We start from the raw sequence: 17,892 nt of genomic DNA, 5'->3' as shown, positions 1-17,892 counted from the left end.
CACTGAACAACATAGGCAGCCAAGAGTCTCCAAAACAAAACAGAATGGACAGATAGGAGAAAATTCCCACTCGTCCTGAAGTTCCCAAAATCCAGCACTGAGCGTAAACAAAGTGTCTAAGTAGCGTGGGAATGCTAACCCTAACCCTAGCTGGAGTTTGAGCAATCCGGCACTGAGCGTAAGAAGATGAGTCAAAGTAACGTCTAATCGGATTAGTTTCCTTAGAGCTGGTTCAGAGTTTGCTCAAGAGTTTACCTTTCACAGATGCGCAAAGAAGAATGTTGGGGGTGCACGCTTCAAGGCGCCTTACAGCTGTAGGGAGTGATTCGAGACGATTCGTGGCGTGTGCTCGTTCCCATATACCGTACGACCCGGGGTGCAGTGCTAGGATGACGTACAATACCGCTTGGGCACGTAACGGCGTTATATGCAAGTGCAGGACGTGAGGGTTTTCGTTTGTTCGTTTTGTTTTGCTCTGCTTTGCTTTGTTTTGCTTTCCATCGCGTTGGTAAGAGCGTAAATAAAAAGGCGATTCCTGTGTCTACCACTAATGTAAGAGCTATTTCAAGTGCGACGTGGTGCGGCTTTTCAAATGCTTGTGGGCATTTCTCTGTTGTTGATTCTTTTTTTGTGTGTAACAAAGTGGCATTTTCATGTCCAGACGGGGAGACTTTATCATTCCGACATGAAGCCACCCTTAAGTCCTCTGAGGCGTGTCTGTCTGCAAGGCTTGTATTTTGGAAATGTTTTTTTGAAACGGAGAACGACTTTGAAATAGGCTTCCGCCGGCGCCTCGCGATCCAGGTAAGATTGTAGCAAGAACGCAGCGGCGGTGGGGCTTGCTGTAGTCGTGGCTGAGTGGTTAAGGCGTTGGACTAGAAATCCATTGGGGTCTCCCCGCACAGGTTCCAATCCTGCCGACTACGTTGTCTGCCTTCAGTCGGTGTGTTTCGGCACAAGCAAAGAAGCGCGCCTCTTTGCTGTTCCTGGTGGTTTTAAAACGCCCAATCGCTTGTACCCGCTGCCTTGGAAATAAGTTCTTCAGCGTCCGCAAATGGCATTTTGCAGCTGGAAGCAGATGTCGACGCGTTTTGCACAGAGCACCAAAAAAGCGTCTTTTTTGAAGGCTCAGGCAGTGAGCATTGGTGGTTCAGTGGTAGAATTCTCACCTGCCACGCGGGAGGCTCGGGTTCGATTCCCGGCCAATGCAGTGGCTTTTGCAGCGAGCGGCTCCATCACTTGCATCCCCTTGCAACTCGCAACTGAAAACCCACTGAAGCTAAGCAGGTGTGAGCCAGGTCAGTACCTGGATGAGGATGAGCTACAGGGAAAAACAAAGCTTCCAGCTGGAAGCGGTGTTAATGGTGCCGGCGGGGGGGGCGCTCACCCTGAGGTCTGTGCGGGTCCCAATGCCCCAATATAGTGACGGAGATGCTGTGTTGTAAAAGGGTGCTGTCTTTTGGATGAGATGTAAAACCGAGGTCACAGCGCTCTGTGGTCATTCAAAATGACCACCAAAACCTTTGACAAAAGCTCTTGGTAAGTGATGGTCTTCAATAATGCTTCTCCTTTAGGTACATTTTAAATCAGCTGAAAAATGCTGTGAAATGGGGGGGCACTTCAGGCCAGTGTAGGATTTGGGTTACAAGAACCATGAAAGTGCACGAGAAAGCCCGTACACTGAATTATACAGCTTTCTATTCAGAGGAGGACAAAATTCCCTGAGTTTGATTTTTTGCAACACAGAGAGGAGCACTGTCGTGAGGCTGGTTAGCTCAGTTGGTTAGAGTGTGGTGCTAATAACGCCAAGGTCGCGGGTTTGAGCCCCGTACGGGCCAGGTCTAGGTCCAGGTCCCTGTTTGTGAAACAGGCAAATGACTGTCTCAGGGGCCCATTCCTCATTCTCAAGACACATGTATGCAGTATGTACACCGTGCATTGAGCAATAGGGACTGAATACACCACAGGTAAGGTTAGAAGTCATTCTGAGGTGCCACATGTGAGGGATACAGCTAGGCATCCAAAATGTAGGGTTTGAGACCCTTCAGGAGTACTGCATCCTTTGAGACAGACCTGTGCATGTTAAACAAATGATCATTTCTTTTGGCATTAGGGACTAAATATACTAAACATATGATGCTAAAATGTTATTTTCACATATATTAATGTAATAAATGATTGCTTATGCTTTATAAACAAATCTAATTAAAATAAAAGCTTAAGTTTTGTATTTATCTTGTACCATAGAACAAGATTTTCTTTGTATTTCAAGCCCACAAAGTGTCCAAATGACGCACTACATGATATAAGGAAGATTATCACATGCATATCGGTATTATCTTTCTTATGAAAATGCATTCCTTTCATTACCTTTTACTTTTTAAAATGAACTCAAATTGAGTATAATGTAATAATTTAAGTAGAATAGATTCTAATAATATAATGATCCAGTGTTTTGCACTACTTCACTGCTTCACTGCTCTATGCCATCTGGAAATAAATCCTCAGACTGCTTACTGCCCTGGGCATGTACCAATAAATTAAAGGAGCACATCTGTTTATCACTGCGTTGAAGCAGGAGACACACAGTCTCTGCAAACACATCCTAGATACAGTGTTCCAGCACCTTTGACCTCATCCAGAACGTATCATTTCTTGAAAGGGATTGCTGTCCGAATGCACATCTGAATCCCAAACAGAATCTCTAGTAAAATACGATCATTTGTGAAACAGGCAAATGACTGTCTCAGGGGCCCATTCCTCATTGTCAGACACATGTATGGAATGCTTTCACCGTGCATTGAGCAATAGGGATTAAAAACACCGCAGGTAAGGTTAGATGTCATGTTCTATGATCATTTCTTTCAGCATTAGGGACTAAATATACTAAACGTATGATGCTAAAATGTTATTTTCACATATATTAATGTAATAAATGATTGCTTATGCTTTATAAACAAATCTAATTAAAATAAAAGCTTACGTTTTGTATTTATCTTGTACCATAGAACATGATTTGCTTTGTATTTCAAGCCCACAAAGTGTCCAAATGTTCTATGATCATTTCTTTCAGCATTAGGGACTAAATATACCAAACGTATGATGCTAAAATCCTGAAAAAAGGATGTGCTCCATCTCGTCAGTAGATTGGATTCCAAAACTGATTTGGGTCAATATACATTACCTTTGAAATTAAAGTACAGTCTACTGTAGGGAACCATCAACTTAGAAAGCATTGGCCTTCCCTGGGGGTCAGGTAGGTGCAAAAGATAAACCTTTATCCTATCTTTATCTTAAGATAAGTGGCCAAGCAGTATTTTTCCAAGTTTCACCAAGCACATCATGTTGCCATAGTAGACAAAGTTCTATAAAATGTTAAATAACTTTTAAAAAAAGCATCTTGGTCTTACAGTACTGTACAAGGTGAATTAAACTGTCCCTGGTAATAAAAAGTAATTAGAAGCATCTCAGAAACTTTATCTCTAGAAACATTAGCTGTTTTATATCATGTAATTTAGTGTGATGTTGTCAGAATTCAAGGACATTATCACACACAGAAATTGGTTCAGTTAAATCTAAAAAACACAGCTAAACATGGGTTTAAATGTAACAGAAGTCTTACCTCTTGTCAAAAGATTTAATTCAAGAAGCGATGTAATAAATTATTGCTTATGCTTTATAAAGAAATCTAATTAAAATAAAAGCTTAAGTTTTGTATTTATCTTGTACCATAGAACATGATTTTCTTTGTATTTGAAGCCCACAAAGTGTCCAAATGATGCACTACATGATATAAGGAAGATTATCACATGCATATCGGTATTATCTTTCTTATGAAAATGCATTCCTTTCATTACCTTTAACTTTTTAAAATGAACTCAAATTGTGTATAATGTAATAATTTAAGTAGAATAGATTCAGGTAGGAAATATAGAGTCATGATGTTTATGGCTGACATCATTTCACATGGGTGAATTTTAAGCTAAGAAATAAAAACATTTACAATGAAGATACCATTGCTTAATTTTAAATGCCTTTAAAAAATAAATACCTCCTGAGAATAATTTGCCACTCCCAGATCCTTGGTAAGGTACTGTTTGAATCCAATCAGGAGAGGAGCATCCAGGGAGTGCTTTCTATAGAGTCCAGCTTGGGCCACTCTCTTCCGGCCTGCTGATACTTTTTAACTACTCAGGGCCTGTAAGGATATAAAACACCGGTTTAAACATTTTATACCTATAAGACAAATTAGAATTTTAGTAAAAAATTGATACATCTGAAAAATAAAAAGTCTTACTGCTGATAGAGTTCTTCAGAGCTCACATCTTCCCCTTCCTTATCCGCTTCTGTTTCAGTTTCTAGAGCAGCCTCTGGCATCTCTTCCTCCTGGACAGCGGCCTCTTGCTCAGGGCCGCTGGAATGCAGGTAGATTCTTTTCAACATGCTTTTACATAATATGTTGTAACAATGATTTCAAAAAGAAACTACAGAAGCCTTACAGATTAAAAATATCTCACCTTGCCAATGTGTCTTCAGGCTTCCCATGTACAAAAAGGCCCAAGGACTCTAGCAGTCTTACAACCACTATCCTGTTTGCCTCACCAGACACGATCTCTATTCTGTGGTAATCCACGATGACCCCGTTCTTCAGGTGATTCATCATGTCCTCCCTCGCCTGTTGAGAGGCCATCCTGATCTTTTCTGCCGTGGCGTGCTTCATACACGCCCTCTTCAAGTGAGCAGGAAGCTGATCAAGAGTATTCAGGCACATCTTGCACACCAGGGGAATCCTCGCGGGTTTCCTTTGAAAATAAATAATACCATCTGTGTATAGAAACAAGCTAAGACTGATTTCTTAAATTATCCTTAATTTTCTCTCTCATAGTTTGAGCATAATGATTTTATTGCATTTATATAAGAATTGCTCATTGCTCCTAAATAAATAATGGTTTCATAAAAAAGTGAACACTTACTTGGTCTCAGTCACAGACTTTCCAATAGAAGCCATTGTGGAGTTCAGCAACTGCAGGTCCTAGAAGTGGGGAAGGAATTTTAAAAGAGAAATTGAATTACAATACAGAAGGAATGGCTGAGGGATCACTGAAATATATATATACAAATTCCAAAGACTGAGTCCATATAGAAACAACTACCTTTCATTTTCAGTATAAGAAAAAAAAACATTATCTTCCAAAGCATCATAAAATTGTCCCTTCTTCCAGACTCTACTTCTCTCTTGTAGTAGTATAGCAGACCTTTCCAGGTGAGCAGATCACAGAGTCTGAAATGAGCTTCCTCCATCAAGCAAAGTACCTGAACATGACTCTGTCTTCATAAAAGCGCTCCTGTAATAAAGAAATTAAATCCGAAATCAAGAGGGCAGTTGCCTACTGAAATACAAGAAGTCATCAATTTTAACCTAGCAACACATTAAAGGCTGCATCTATACAAGTACGATTCTAGAAATGCTCACCAGATTACGTTTTAAGAAGGAACTGCGCCTCAGGTTTCGCCGAGATCTTAACTCGGATGGCAGGATTCAGAGTCCGGAGTGTGGACTGATGGCGCACGGAGGGTCCATATACTGTGGATCCCTCAGTGATCTTCCGCGTATTCAAACCGCTAGCGTGTGACTCCCCTGTCCCCGTGACCTCATTGCTCTGCTCTCTCCTCTGTGCAGCTGAGCCCGACTCACGGTAAAATGGAAAAAAATATGCCCTCGACGTGAGATTTATTCTGGAGCGAGCCAGTGTTGCGCATAGCTGCCTTCAAAGCAGTTAACCCAGGTTCGATTCCCGGCCAACGCAGTTGCGAATGTTTTCAAATGCTGTCATGAGCCTTGGATTGTGACTAGCAAAGCGAAGCCTTTTGAAAGAGCTAAAGCACTGCAAAACGGAATTGAAGGAGAACCTTACAGGGGATTCTGAGCAGTGTCTGCATACATGCAGTCAGATAAAGGTGCCGAAAGCTTGAGCTACTCTCAATGTCATGCTGCCCTTCCCCGGAGTAAATCTGTTACATTGAAAGAATGCTTCTGGCAGGTTCAAAAAGGGACCCTTGTTAATTGGAGAAATCAATGATTTCGAATGAATTCTGTATGCGTTAAAAGACAGCTATACACAGAAAACACGCAGGACACTGCTCATGATGTTTCCCGAGCCGAAACACAGTGCGTTTTTCCAAGCCATTTGACAAAGCCCACCCACTGAAAACTGCAGCAGATCGTGTAAAGACGTTCAACTTTGTAACTACTGCACGCACAGGAAGCAGAATAAATTCCTCTTTTCAAACTGTCAAAGGTTTGCTTTGCGAACGCTGCAGGACATCGCACAATCTCTTTTGAATGGGGACAAACGATTTCTTATGGGGCGCAGTAAGTACAGACGTTTAAAATGCTCCACTCATGCCGACGATGCAGCATGAAGAAGCGCAACCTAACGTTTGACAGACAAAAGCCAGGCGCCGCTACGAGCAATATGAAACCAAACTGACAGCACACGGCGTTTCGCGCTGACACAAAAGTAATCTCGACAGACGCCGTTCTCTGCATAAAGCTGAAAGAGCTAAAGAGCGTTTCTGTTGAGACGTAACAAGCTCGTTTCTTTCTACCATGATATCACCGTGACCAAATCTGTCTTTAAACACCTTGCTCAGTCTCTGACGAGACTGTCAAAAATTGCTCTCGCCGATTGTATTGCAAACCGGCGGAAGTGGGGTATTGGGAAAAGTTTTCAACTAGCAATAATCGCGCCTCGGCTAAACCTCACAGGCTACGATACTGCCACTGCGCAAAGCTGACGGTTGCCAGGCAACCGCGGGGATCCTATGGAAATCGTTATCGATCGTCTCATGGCATGTCGTTGCTATAACGCTTCATATTTGTCGTCTTCTTCTTCTTCTAGCTTGAGGTTTTGAAGAATTTCATGACAGACAAGGGCTCCGTTGGGAACAAAGGGCGTTGTGAGAAAACCGTTGCTTATTTTCAGCAGCAGAAATACAACCCTTTAAATACAAGATGACAGAACAATGACGAAGGGCATGCCGGGAGGAACTCATGCACTACAGAGGAAAGGGGGCGGGCACGTACAGTTCACATTCAAGCCACAAGTACTCTTCTTGGATGTTGCACAAACAAATCCTAACGTCTTGAAAGCATTGCAGCATGTTTGTGTCCCACTTCCCGTGGCTGCGGGACGACTGACACGAACGGACAAACACAATCTGTGGCGTTTAGCGTGACATAGTCTTGCAGGCATAGTGCTGTCTCACTGCAATATTATACCGCTGGAGGAAACAGTCCATCTGGCCATGAAACTCATTTGAACGTTTAGCTACAGCAACTAACAATATCATGATTTATTCAGGATGTGTGGAATCAGCACGTCCCGGAGACAGCTTCCGAAATCGTGAGCATTCTCTGGTGGTAGGGGCGTTCAAGATGGCGCTCAGGTGGGAGGTAAAGTTTAGTGGTTGGGGAGTTTTTTTGAGTTTTTCATGACCTGAATGTTAATTTTTGCTTTTTTTGACTACAGAAAAATAAGGACTTAACACTAGTTGTTTAAACTTCAGTTATAATTGAAAGAAAAAAAACCTTTTTAGGTTTAAAAAGTCCGATATGAGTAACACTGGGAAAAGAAAAGAGAGTGCTGGGTCTTCGAAGGAGAACTCTAAGATACCTCAATCGTATATGTATAGCACTACAAAAAAATCGATGGCAACTAAAGGGAAAAGTGAAGCAGCTGCAGGGGCAGCAAGAGGGCGGAGGCGCCGCGCGCCCGGCCGACGTGTTGGACCGGTGCGCTTTACGTGCTGAAATAAACACGCGACAGCCCCGAAATGTTTCCAGAGTGCTGTGCACTGAAGACTTGCCTGGTGCTCCTCCGTGCAGATTGTTTGTCCTCCTCCAGTGCGGGATGAGCCAACACAAGGGAGCGCATTCGCCAACATCCAGGCACGCAATGCGATTTGGAAAGCAGCTCCTTTCCAAAGAGTTGCACACGAACGATCCTTCAGTCCCGCTCGGGGGGCACGGAACCCCCGCCACACACAGCTTCAAGTAGCGAGTCAGGCGCCGGGGCTTTCGCTTATGGCCACACCACCCTGAACATGCCAGATCTCGTCTGATCTCGGAAGCTAAGCAGCGTCGGGCCTGGTTAGTACTTGGATGGGAGACTGCCTGGGAATACCAGGTGCTGTAAGCTTTTGCTCTCCCGGCCAGCAGGGGTCGCCGTTGGTGCCGTAGGCTTTGGGAGGAAAACCTGCAGGATGGAAAGGTGATCTATAGCCTCATCTCTAGAGATGTTTTGTTGCTGTGGCATGTGTGTGACCCATATTCAAAAAAAAAAACCCGTCTGTAAAACGAATATCGAAGCTGCCTCTAAATCTGCAAATGAAGATGAGTCGATAAACCACTCGTTTTTCGTATAACTAGACATATATTCATTTGTTACCGATTTCATTCATTGAGCACGGATACAATAGAGGTACAGCCATTCACTGTTTGACATGTCTGCACTGGTACAGAACCGAGCAATCAGAAAACGGGTGAAACTGTCTTTAGACTCAGCATACAGTACCGAGGCCCCCCATGACCAAATAAAGGCTAACCTCGATAATCAGCCTAAAGAACGCAGACTACAGCAAAACGACTGACTTTGAAAAGGGAATGAACGTCCGGAAGGAGTAGTGGAACTAGCTTGAGATGCTTCTCCGGACCCCTAACTAAAAGCCAGCGAGAACCAGCAGCGGCGTCCACTCCTGTCAACCGGGATCCTTCCGCAGCCACGCAGCTCGTGGTGTCCTAACCCTCCCGTATCTGATTTTGGACCAAGCACATCAGGGGAGAGCGCGAACGCAGTCCCCCACTACCAGAAATTATGCAGTCGAGATTCCCACATTTGGGGAATTCGCAGGGGTCAGCACAGCCGGAGTGCAATGGCCGAGCCTCGCCCTGGGCGAACCGATTTTCGATTTTTAAGAACTTTATTTTCTTTTCACAAAAAAATACAGGAAATCACAAATCAGAAAGCTTTACATTAATATACATACTTAAAACAGTATATATGATCACATCTCATTACATTTTGACACGGAACCAGTTACATAGCAACAATTTCTTTTTTTCTGGTGCAAATCACATTCTTTACTTAAACATGATAATGTTTTTCACAGTTTCTTGAGATACTGTCCAATGCCCTCTATTTCCCACAGATTTTCTGCTTCCTCCCTCCCTTCTCTCCACAGATCTCTGAGGTAATAGTTCTCTCGGGTGATGAACAGGGCCAGGCTACCTGCTGCCTTGACTGGGACCTCGATGCCTTTGAACAGCCCCATGTTCCTAACTCTCCACAGGGCGTCTTTCCCACTGTTCACCACGGCCCAGATCCTGTCAAACACGTCAGGAGGAAGCTTGACAGGAGAGATGCCGTATATGATGAAAGCAGCGGTCAGGGTAAATTGGGGCGAGAGAGCCTGCAACCAATCTTCAAACTGTGCCCAGAAGGCCTTAGCAAAAAAGCAGGACCACAGGAGGTGGGTCACAGTCTCCTCCTCGCCGCAGCCCACCCTAACGCAGCGAGGGCTGGGGGTGAGGCCCCTACGGTACAAGAAAGTTCGTACCGGTAAGCACTGGTGGACGACACTCCAGGCTAAATCTCTGTGAATGTTGCACAGAAATTTAGAGGATGTGTGTTTCCACACCTTCCTTGTTTGGGCTGATGTTAAAATGCCCACAGGGGTCTGCCTATTGTTCTGGGGTGCTACGAAATCTTCCAGTTTTTGGACGCTGACATCTCGGAGGGGAATATGGCCAATTGGGTGAGATCTTAGAAAACTTTTAACTGTCCCATAAATTGCAGGGCATGTGTCAGAGAGTGGGACGTCCAGCTTGGGTCTGACACCCCACACTCTGAACACCTCCCTACCTACCCAGAGCCTGGAAAAATAAGTCCAGGTACGCGCTGCAGGTGCTGTTGCAAAGCCTCTCAGCACAGAGGCCAGGAAAATGCACAGCAGCTTCGTAGCAATATCTGGGACAGACTTCCCCCCTGAGGGTAGCGGCCTGTACATTATTTCCCTTCTGAGTCTTTCCTGCTTCCCACCCCATAGAAATTGAAACATCAATCTCCTCAGCACCGCCGCAACACGGTGTGGGATTGGGAAGGTAGAAGCCAGAAAATTCAAGACAGGCAAGAGCTCGGCTTTGATGACCAGCACCTTCCCTGTCATGGTGAGGTCTCGGTCCTTCCATTGCATCAGTTTTTTGTTTAAGATTGGCAATTTGTTCTGCCAATTTACTGTTCCCATCTCTTCTCCAAAATACACCCCCAGGACCTTAATTCTCTTCTCTTGCAGCCTGAGATCATGTCCTTCTTTTGGCTCCCTCCAGTTCTGATAAAAAATCTCACTCTTAGATGTGTTAATTTTTGCGGAGGAAGCCAAAGAGAACCGATCACAGCACTGCAGAGCTCTGCTAATTGAGGCATTGTCAGAGAGGAGCAGGGTGACGTCATCCATGTATAGAGATGTCTTTACCTCTCCTCCCCCACTTCCAGGCACTGGTATCCCATTAATGGCCTGATCCTGGCGCAAGGCACAGGCTAAGGGCTCCATAGCCAAAACGAATAACAAGGGGGATAATGGGCAGCCCTGCCTCACCCCTGAACAGACTTCAAAGGTGCGTGATCTATTGCCATTAACCATGACTCTGCTGTTGCTACCTGTGTACAGCAGGTTAATCCACTTTCTCATGATGGGGCCAAACTTCATGTGCTCAAGTACCGATGTTAAGTACTGCCGGTTTAGGCGGTCAAAGGCCTTTTCTAGGTCTACACCTAAAATGCACAGAGGGAGGGAGCGATCCTCAGAGTACAGACAGACATCCCTCAACAAGGCCAGGTTGTCGCTCATCAGGCGTCCTGCTATCCCACAAGTCTGTTCTTTCCCTACCAGTGAGGCCACTACATTTTGTAGGCGCAGGAAAAGGGCTTTGGACAGGATCTTAGTGTCCACGCCTAACAGGCTGAGGGGTCTCCAGTTCTTTATGTCATTTTTTGCTCCTTTCTTAAACAAGAGAGAGATAGTGCCTTCTCTTAAGGAGTCAGGCAGCAATTCTGTCTTGTAGCTTTCCTCGAATAGGAGCAGTAGCGGATCCTGAAGCAGATCCCAAAAGGTGCAATAAAATTCTTTAGGGAGCCCGTCAGCACCCGGAGTTTTCCCCTTCTGTAAGCTCTCCATAGCCTGTCTCAGCTCTTCTACTGTCAAATCCCTCTCAAGTACTTCCCTATCTTCTTCACTCAAAATGTTTTCTAGCTTTGAGGTAAAAAAATGAATATCTTCATCCTTTACCTCTGTAGAGCTGTACAGTCTTGAGTAGAAGGCCTCGGTGCAGGAGAGGATAGCACTCGGCTCTGTTCTCTCTCGTCCCTCCTCATCAACTACACTTTCCATGACAGTCTTGGAGCCTACCACTTTCCTGAAAAAGAAGCGAGTACACTTCTCATTTTCTTCCAAGAACTGCACTCTGCTTCTTAACAGCACTCCTCGACTACTTTCTTCGGCTATGCTCCGGATGTCCTTTTTTAAAAGGGCGATATCCTCGAGCACATCGAAGCCACTGTGCAGCATCGTGTAGAGACGCTGCAGCTGCCTCTGTTTCCTGGCTAGCACTCCTCTCCGTCTGGCAGCAGCCTTCCTTCCCTCAGCCATGAAAAAGGCCTTTGTCCTCACCTTCACCTCCTCCCACCACTCTCCTACTGACCCGTACAGACACTGCAAGGACAGCCACTGTGATAGTTTCTCCTTGTAGCGGGATACTACCCCCTCGTTCTCTAGCAGCTTTGTGTTGAGTTTCCAGAGGCCTGGGCCAAAGACAGTCCCGCCCTGGAGTTCCACTCTACACCCTAAAGCCTGATGATCTGAGAAGAAGACAGGCTGAAGAGTGGCCCCAACAACTTTCACTCTCTCTGAGACAAAGCAATAGTCAATTCTGGAGCTGCTATTCCTCCCTGACCATGTATATCCTGCTGTTGTGGGATATATACATCTATATGTGTCTGAGAGTTTAAAGTCTTGAACTAAGTTTTGCAGGGCCAGTGAGCTGGAATCCAATTTTATCGGCGAGCTAGACTGCCTGTCTGTGTGCTCTAAGATACAATTAAAATCCCCTCCCACTATCACGTCTGTGCTGCATAACAATAGGGGGGAGAGTGCCTTGAGTAGCTCCACCCTTCCTCCTACGTCAGTAGGGCAATACACATTGATTAGCCGCAGGTTAACGGTCCCCCATTCCACATCCACACACAGCAACCTGCCATCTATGACCCTCTGAATACTTTTCAATTTGAATGCCCATCCTTTGAAAAGAATGGCCACGCCAGAGGCTCTGTTGTTATTGTCCCCTGACCAAACAGAAGGCCCTTTATCCCACCTATCTTCAAAACTTTTATACCTCTCTTGATAGGCTAAAGCACACTCCTGCAACATCAACACATCTCCCTCTCTCTGCTGGAGGTAATCAAAGACAGACTGGCATTTAACTCTGTCATTGATACCTCTTGTGTTAAGAGAAATTATGTTAAGAGCCATATTACATAAGAAAGTGGAACCAGTCTTTACAAAACACATTTCTCTTCGGTCTCACCTGTTACCTTTTTCTTTTTCTTTTTCTTCTTACCAATTTCCTGCCAGCCATCCTCTGAATGAGCCTTCATCAGGGTGGCAGCAGTAAAAGCGTTCACAGAGTCCATTTCAAGGAAGGGGGTAGAGGGAGGGGTGGAGAGGTTCCAGCTGTCCCCATCGCCATGCTCTCCTTCCTCCTCGCTCGGGGAGAAAACAGAGTCATTTTTTCTTTTCCTCAAGTCCAGCTCCTGGGAGCACTGAGGGGAAAGGGGTGCAGCCGATGCACCAGTCTCCTCTTCCCCCTCACCCACCAGCTGCTGCAGATCCTCCGTGATGGACTGGATGGAGGAGAGGAGGGCATCTGTAGCACTTGCAGAGTCTGAGAAAAGCAGCTCCGCTGAATCCTGGGTATCCTCGCTGGACCCGCTCCACCGGGGGGCCCCACACTGGCCCTCGTTCTGAGGAGCAGGAGTGGGGGAGGGGTCCTCGCTGTTCTCGGGGGTTTTCAAACCCTCGTGCTTGTCTGGTGCAGTCTGCGGTTGTGGGGGCGTAGTGGATTTCTCTTCCACCAGCCCCGGAGCCACAGCAGGACTGATCCTGGCTGGAGGCTGAGAGTCTTTGTCCAACAAGGGTTCTTTGTTTGACTTGTTGTTTGCTTTGGATTTTCGGGCCGGTTTGGCTGAAACAAGCACTGCCTCATCCTTTCTCATTTTGAGTTTATTGGCGTAGGCGTGAGGGCAGTTCTTAAAAACGTGTCCTTCCGAGCCACATAAATTGCACTTTGGCAGCATTGAACAGTCAGAGGCTAAATGTCCCTGTTTGCCACAGGTCTTGCAGCATTTCACAGTGCAGGACGATGCCAGGTGTCCCACAGCGCCACAGCGCCGACACACCTTTGGTTGTCCCACATAAAACACATAGCCATTGCAGGCGCCCAGCCGGATTGTAGAGGGCAGGTGCCTTAAGCCTCCATTTACGCTGTCCGGTAGCAAGCGAACCTCGAATTTCCTTGCTCCTGTTTTTATACCATCAACATCTCTAACCTCAGTTCCATGGTGGACGGTGCAGTACTGGTTAAGCCAGGTGTGAATGTCCTCCGTCTTTGCCAGTTCCGAGAACATAACAACATGCACCGTTTTCCTCTCTCTCTGTGTCAGAGGCTGCAAGTTGATCTTCTCAAGTGCAGGAACTTTGCCTCTTTTTGCCTCAAACACATCCACGCATTGTTCAAACAGAGGATAGGTAGCAAATACAACCTCAAATGCTTTCTGACCTGGGAGAGCGAAGATGAAATCCAAGTGCCGAGGTTCAAAGCCAAGTTCCTTCTGTAACACTTTTCTGCTGAACTGCATACGATCCATGAAGAGGTCATCCAAGAGCTCAAAACGTACAGCATTCTTACGGGATCCAAAGGTTGCCATTTCAAAAACCGCAAATCGTTCACTGCTTCCAACAAAAGAAAAACAATCCAACTACTCCACCTACAGGCTGATCAAGGTATCTCCCCTGCCAGGTAAGTATGAGTTAAACAGGCCCCTGCAAGCGGCCCGCACCCACAGCACAAATCGCGCAGCCTAGGCCACCTCCTCGCCCCGCACGCCACCGCCTCCTGCTGGGCCCACTCTTTCACACACTCACACGCCACACTAACTCAAAAGTGTGGGCAAAACGAGAAAATGAGCGCGCCGTTTCCTACACATCTGCAGTCGCCGTTGCGGATTCGCAGCATGTCCCGGGATGCAATTCGGCCTCATTTGCATAACTCCAGACCGGCAGATCGCCACGCAAGCTCGCGACGTGCGCCTGCCACACACCGAACAAACCTTTTCAGCAATTTCCAAAAAACGGGCCTGCTCGCCTGCCCACAAGGCTCCGTCTCTTACCTGCTCTCCAGAGCCTGCTGCCTTCTGTGCTTTTCTCTCGGCACCGCTGCAGTGCACACAACTCCTGCAGCGGGAGGGGGGGAGAAAGTTCCCGCGCTCCGCCGCAGGGAAGGCTCGCTCCGTGCGCACACGTCCTTTCGATGCCAGTCCAACAAGTGCTCCGCATTAGCTGCGTCGGGGCTCCGGCGTGTCGCACCTCACCTCACCTCGCACTGCCCCCTCCTTGAATATCTGCCGCTGGGCATGCCCCGCACTCCTCCGCCTTATCTTATCGCGTGTGAGCACCGACAATGGCCACAATGCCGGGGAATGGCACCTGTAAAGTGTTAATTGGGGCAAAGGAACAGCCCGTCTCGTCTCGGGGGGGCCGGCTTCAGAGACAATACAGCAAACACAGCGGGGCGGGGGAAGAAGACGACACCACACATGCGGGTACATTCAGCTCCGGCGGGAACAAGACATTTGTCGGTCTTTTCAAGTGCCGAGAGCCGAGCAATCCTTCACTTGTATCGTTTCTCCCCGGTGACTAGATCTGGCCCTGCGACTCTCGACTGGGCTCACCCCCGGGGCAGCCCAGCAGGTGTAAGCCTGGCCGGCACCCGGATGGGAGATTCCACCCCGGAAAAGCTCCGGTTGCTGCTGCTCCTGCAAGAGGTGTGACTGGGACCAGTAGGGAGCGCTCACCCTGCGGGCTGTGTGGCTCTCTTACGCCCCAGCCTCCTGATGGCGACACTCTGCTGCACAAACAGGTGCCGTCCTTCGCGGGAGGCGTCAAACCGAGGTCCCGACCCTCCTTGGCCATTAGGAAACCCCAGGGCGTCTCTCAAAAAGAGACGCCGGGGGTGTCCCTCTGGTGTTAGTGCTCCCCTTTACCCATCAGTCGGGGTCTCCTCCTAATCCCCGTCTCACCTGTAACAATCAATGACGAGGCCCCCCTGTCCGTGAGATTTAGTACTCGCGCAAGAGACCGGGGGCAGAGCGCGAACGCGGTCCCCCGCCCCCCACAAAGTGGGCGCTCCGGGTTCCCTCTCGGGGCCCTGCAACACAGCGGAAGGGCAGCGAGAAGGAGCCTCTTGCTCTGACGCCGCAAGGCCACAAGAGGGCGGAGGCGCCGCGCGCCCGGCCGACGTGTTGGACCGGTGCGCTTTACGTGCTGAAATAAACACGCGAAAGCCCCAAAATGTTTCCAGAGTGCTGTGCACTGGAGGTTTTTGTCTGGTGAAGACTTGCCTGGTGCTCCTCCGTGCAGATTGTTTGTCCTCCTCCAGTGCGGGATGAGCCAACACAAGGGAGCGCATTCGCCAACATCCAGGCACCTGACTCGCTACTTGAAGCTGTGTGTGGCGGGGGTTCCGTGCCCCCCGAGCGGGACTGAAGGATCGTTCGTGTGCAACTCTTTGGAAAGGAGCTGCTTTCCAAATCGCATTGCGTGCCTGGATGTTGGCGAATGCGCTCCCTTGTGTTGGCTCGTCCCGCACTGGAGGAGGACAAACAATCTGCACGGAGGAGCACCAGGCAAGTCTTCAGTGCACAGCACTCTGGAAACATTTCGGGGCTGTCGCGTGTTTATTTCAGCACGTAAAGCGCACCGGTCCAACACGTCGGCCGGGCGCGCGGCGCCTCCGCCCTCTTGCTGCCCCTGCAGCTGCTTCACTTTTCCCTTTAGTTGCCATCGATTTTTTTGTAGTGCTATACATATACGATTGAGGTATCTTAGAGTTCTCCTTCGAAGACCCAGCACTCTCTTTTCTTTTCCCAGTGTTACTCATATCGGACTTTTTAAACCTAAAAAAAAATCGTTTTTTTTTCTTTCAATTATAACTGAAGTTTAAACAACTAGTGTTAAGTCCTTATTTTTCTGTAGTCAAAAAAAGCAAAAATTAACATTCAGGTCATGAAAAACTCAAAAAAACTCCCCAACCACTAAACTTTACCTCCCACCTGAGCGCCATCTTGAACGCCCCTACCACCAGAGAATGCTCACGATTTCGGAAGCTGTCTCCGGGACGTGCTGATTCCACACATCCTGAATAAATCATGATATTGTTAGTTGCTGTAGCTAGACGTTCAAATGAGTTTCATGGCCAGATGGACTGTTTCCTCCAGCGGTATAATATTGCAGTGAGACAGCACTATGCCTGCAAGACTATGTCACGCTAAACGCCACAGATTGTGTTTGTCCGTTCGTGTCAGTCGTCCCGCAGCCACGGGAAGTGGGACACAAACATGCTGCAATGCTTTCAAGACGTTAGGATTTGTTTGTGCAACATCCAAGAAGAGTACTTGTGGCTTGAATGTGAACTGTACGTGCCCGCCCCCTTTCCTCTGTAGTGCATGAGTTCCTCCCGGCATACCCTTCGTCATTGTTCTGTCATCTTGTATTTAAAGGGTTGTATTTCTGCTGCTGAAAATAAGCAACGGTTTTCTCACAACGCCCTTTGTTCCCAACGGAGCCCTTGTCTGTCATGAAATTCTTCAAGACCTCAAGCTAGAAGAAGGAGAAGACGACAAATATGAAGCGTTACCGCAACGACATGCCATGAGACGATCGATAACGATTTCCATAGGATCCCCGCGGTTGCCTGGCAACCGTCAGCTTTGCGCAGTGGCAGTATCGTAGCCTGTGAGGATTAGCCGAGGCGCGATTATTGCTAGTTGAAAACTTTTCCCAATATCCCGTTTCCGCCGGTTTGCAATACAATCGGCGAAAGCAATTTTTGACAGTCTCGTCAGAGACTGAGCAAGGTGTTTAAAGACAGATTTGGTCATGATGACATCATGGTAGAAAGAAACGAGCTTGTTACGTCTCAACAGAAACGCTCTTTAGCTCTTTCAGCGTTATGCAGAGAACAGCGTCTGTCGAGATCACTTTTGAGTCAGCGCGAAACGCCGTGTGCTGTCAGTTTGATTTCATATTGCTCGTAGCGGCGCCCGGCTTTTTTCTGTCAAACGTTAGGTTGCGTTTCTTCATGCTGCATCGTCGGAGTGAGTGGAGCTTTTTAAACGTCTGTACTTACTGCGCCCCATAAGAAATCGTTTGTCCCCGTTCAAAAGAGATTGTGCGATGTCCTGCAGCGTTCGCAAAGCAAACCTTTGACAGTTTGAAAAGAGGAATTTATTCTGCTTCCTGTGCGTGCAGTAGTTACAAAGTTGAACGTCTTTACACGATCTGCTGCAGTTTTCAGTGGGTGGGCTTTGTCAAATGGCTTGGAAAAACGCACTGTGTTTCGGCTCGGGAAAAATCATGAGCAGTGTCCTGCATGTTTTCTGTGTATATCTGTCCTTTAACGCATACAGAATTCATTCAAAATCATTGATTTCTCCAATTAACAAGGGTCCCTTTTTGAACCTGCCAGAAGCATTCTTTCAATGTAACAGATTTACTCCGGGG

General features: G+C 47.1%; 3 non-coding genes and 1 pseudogene across 3 annotated transcripts; 2 read left to right on the top strand and 2 right to left on the bottom strand.

Annotated features, from left to right (window-relative positions):
* Positions 1–6,654: 6,654 nt before the first annotated feature.
* Positions 6,655–6,796, bottom strand: LOC138228228 (U4 spliceosomal RNA). Its single transcript, XR_011185314.1, has one exon. It is a non-coding gene; the product is annotated as a U4 spliceosomal RNA (small nuclear RNA).
* A 1,286-nt stretch (positions 6,797–8,082) lies between these two features.
* LOC138228444 (5S ribosomal RNA) lies at positions 8,083–8,201 on the top strand. The gene has a single exon (XR_011185521.1). It is a non-coding gene; the product is annotated as a 5S ribosomal RNA (ribosomal RNA).
* A 635-nt stretch (positions 8,202–8,836) lies between these two features.
* On the bottom strand, positions 8,837–8,967 carry LOC138228127 (U1 spliceosomal RNA; annotated as a pseudogene).
* An 8,128-nt stretch (positions 8,968–17,095) lies between these two features.
* Positions 17,096–17,237, top strand: LOC138228208 (U4 spliceosomal RNA). Its single transcript, XR_011185294.1, has one exon. It is a non-coding gene; the product is annotated as a U4 spliceosomal RNA (small nuclear RNA).
* Positions 17,238–17,892: the final 655 nt, after the last annotated feature.

This window comes from Lepisosteus oculatus, unplaced genomic scaffold (genome assembly GCF_040954835.1).
Source record: "Lepisosteus oculatus isolate fLepOcu1 unplaced genomic scaffold, fLepOcu1.hap2 HAP2_SCAFFOLD_40, whole genome shotgun sequence".
Taxonomy (NCBI): Eukaryota; Metazoa; Chordata; class Actinopteri; order Semionotiformes; family Lepisosteidae; genus Lepisosteus; species Lepisosteus oculatus.
The sequence above is the reverse complement of the archived record's forward strand: the minus strand, read 5'-3'. Positions and strand labels throughout refer to the sequence as shown.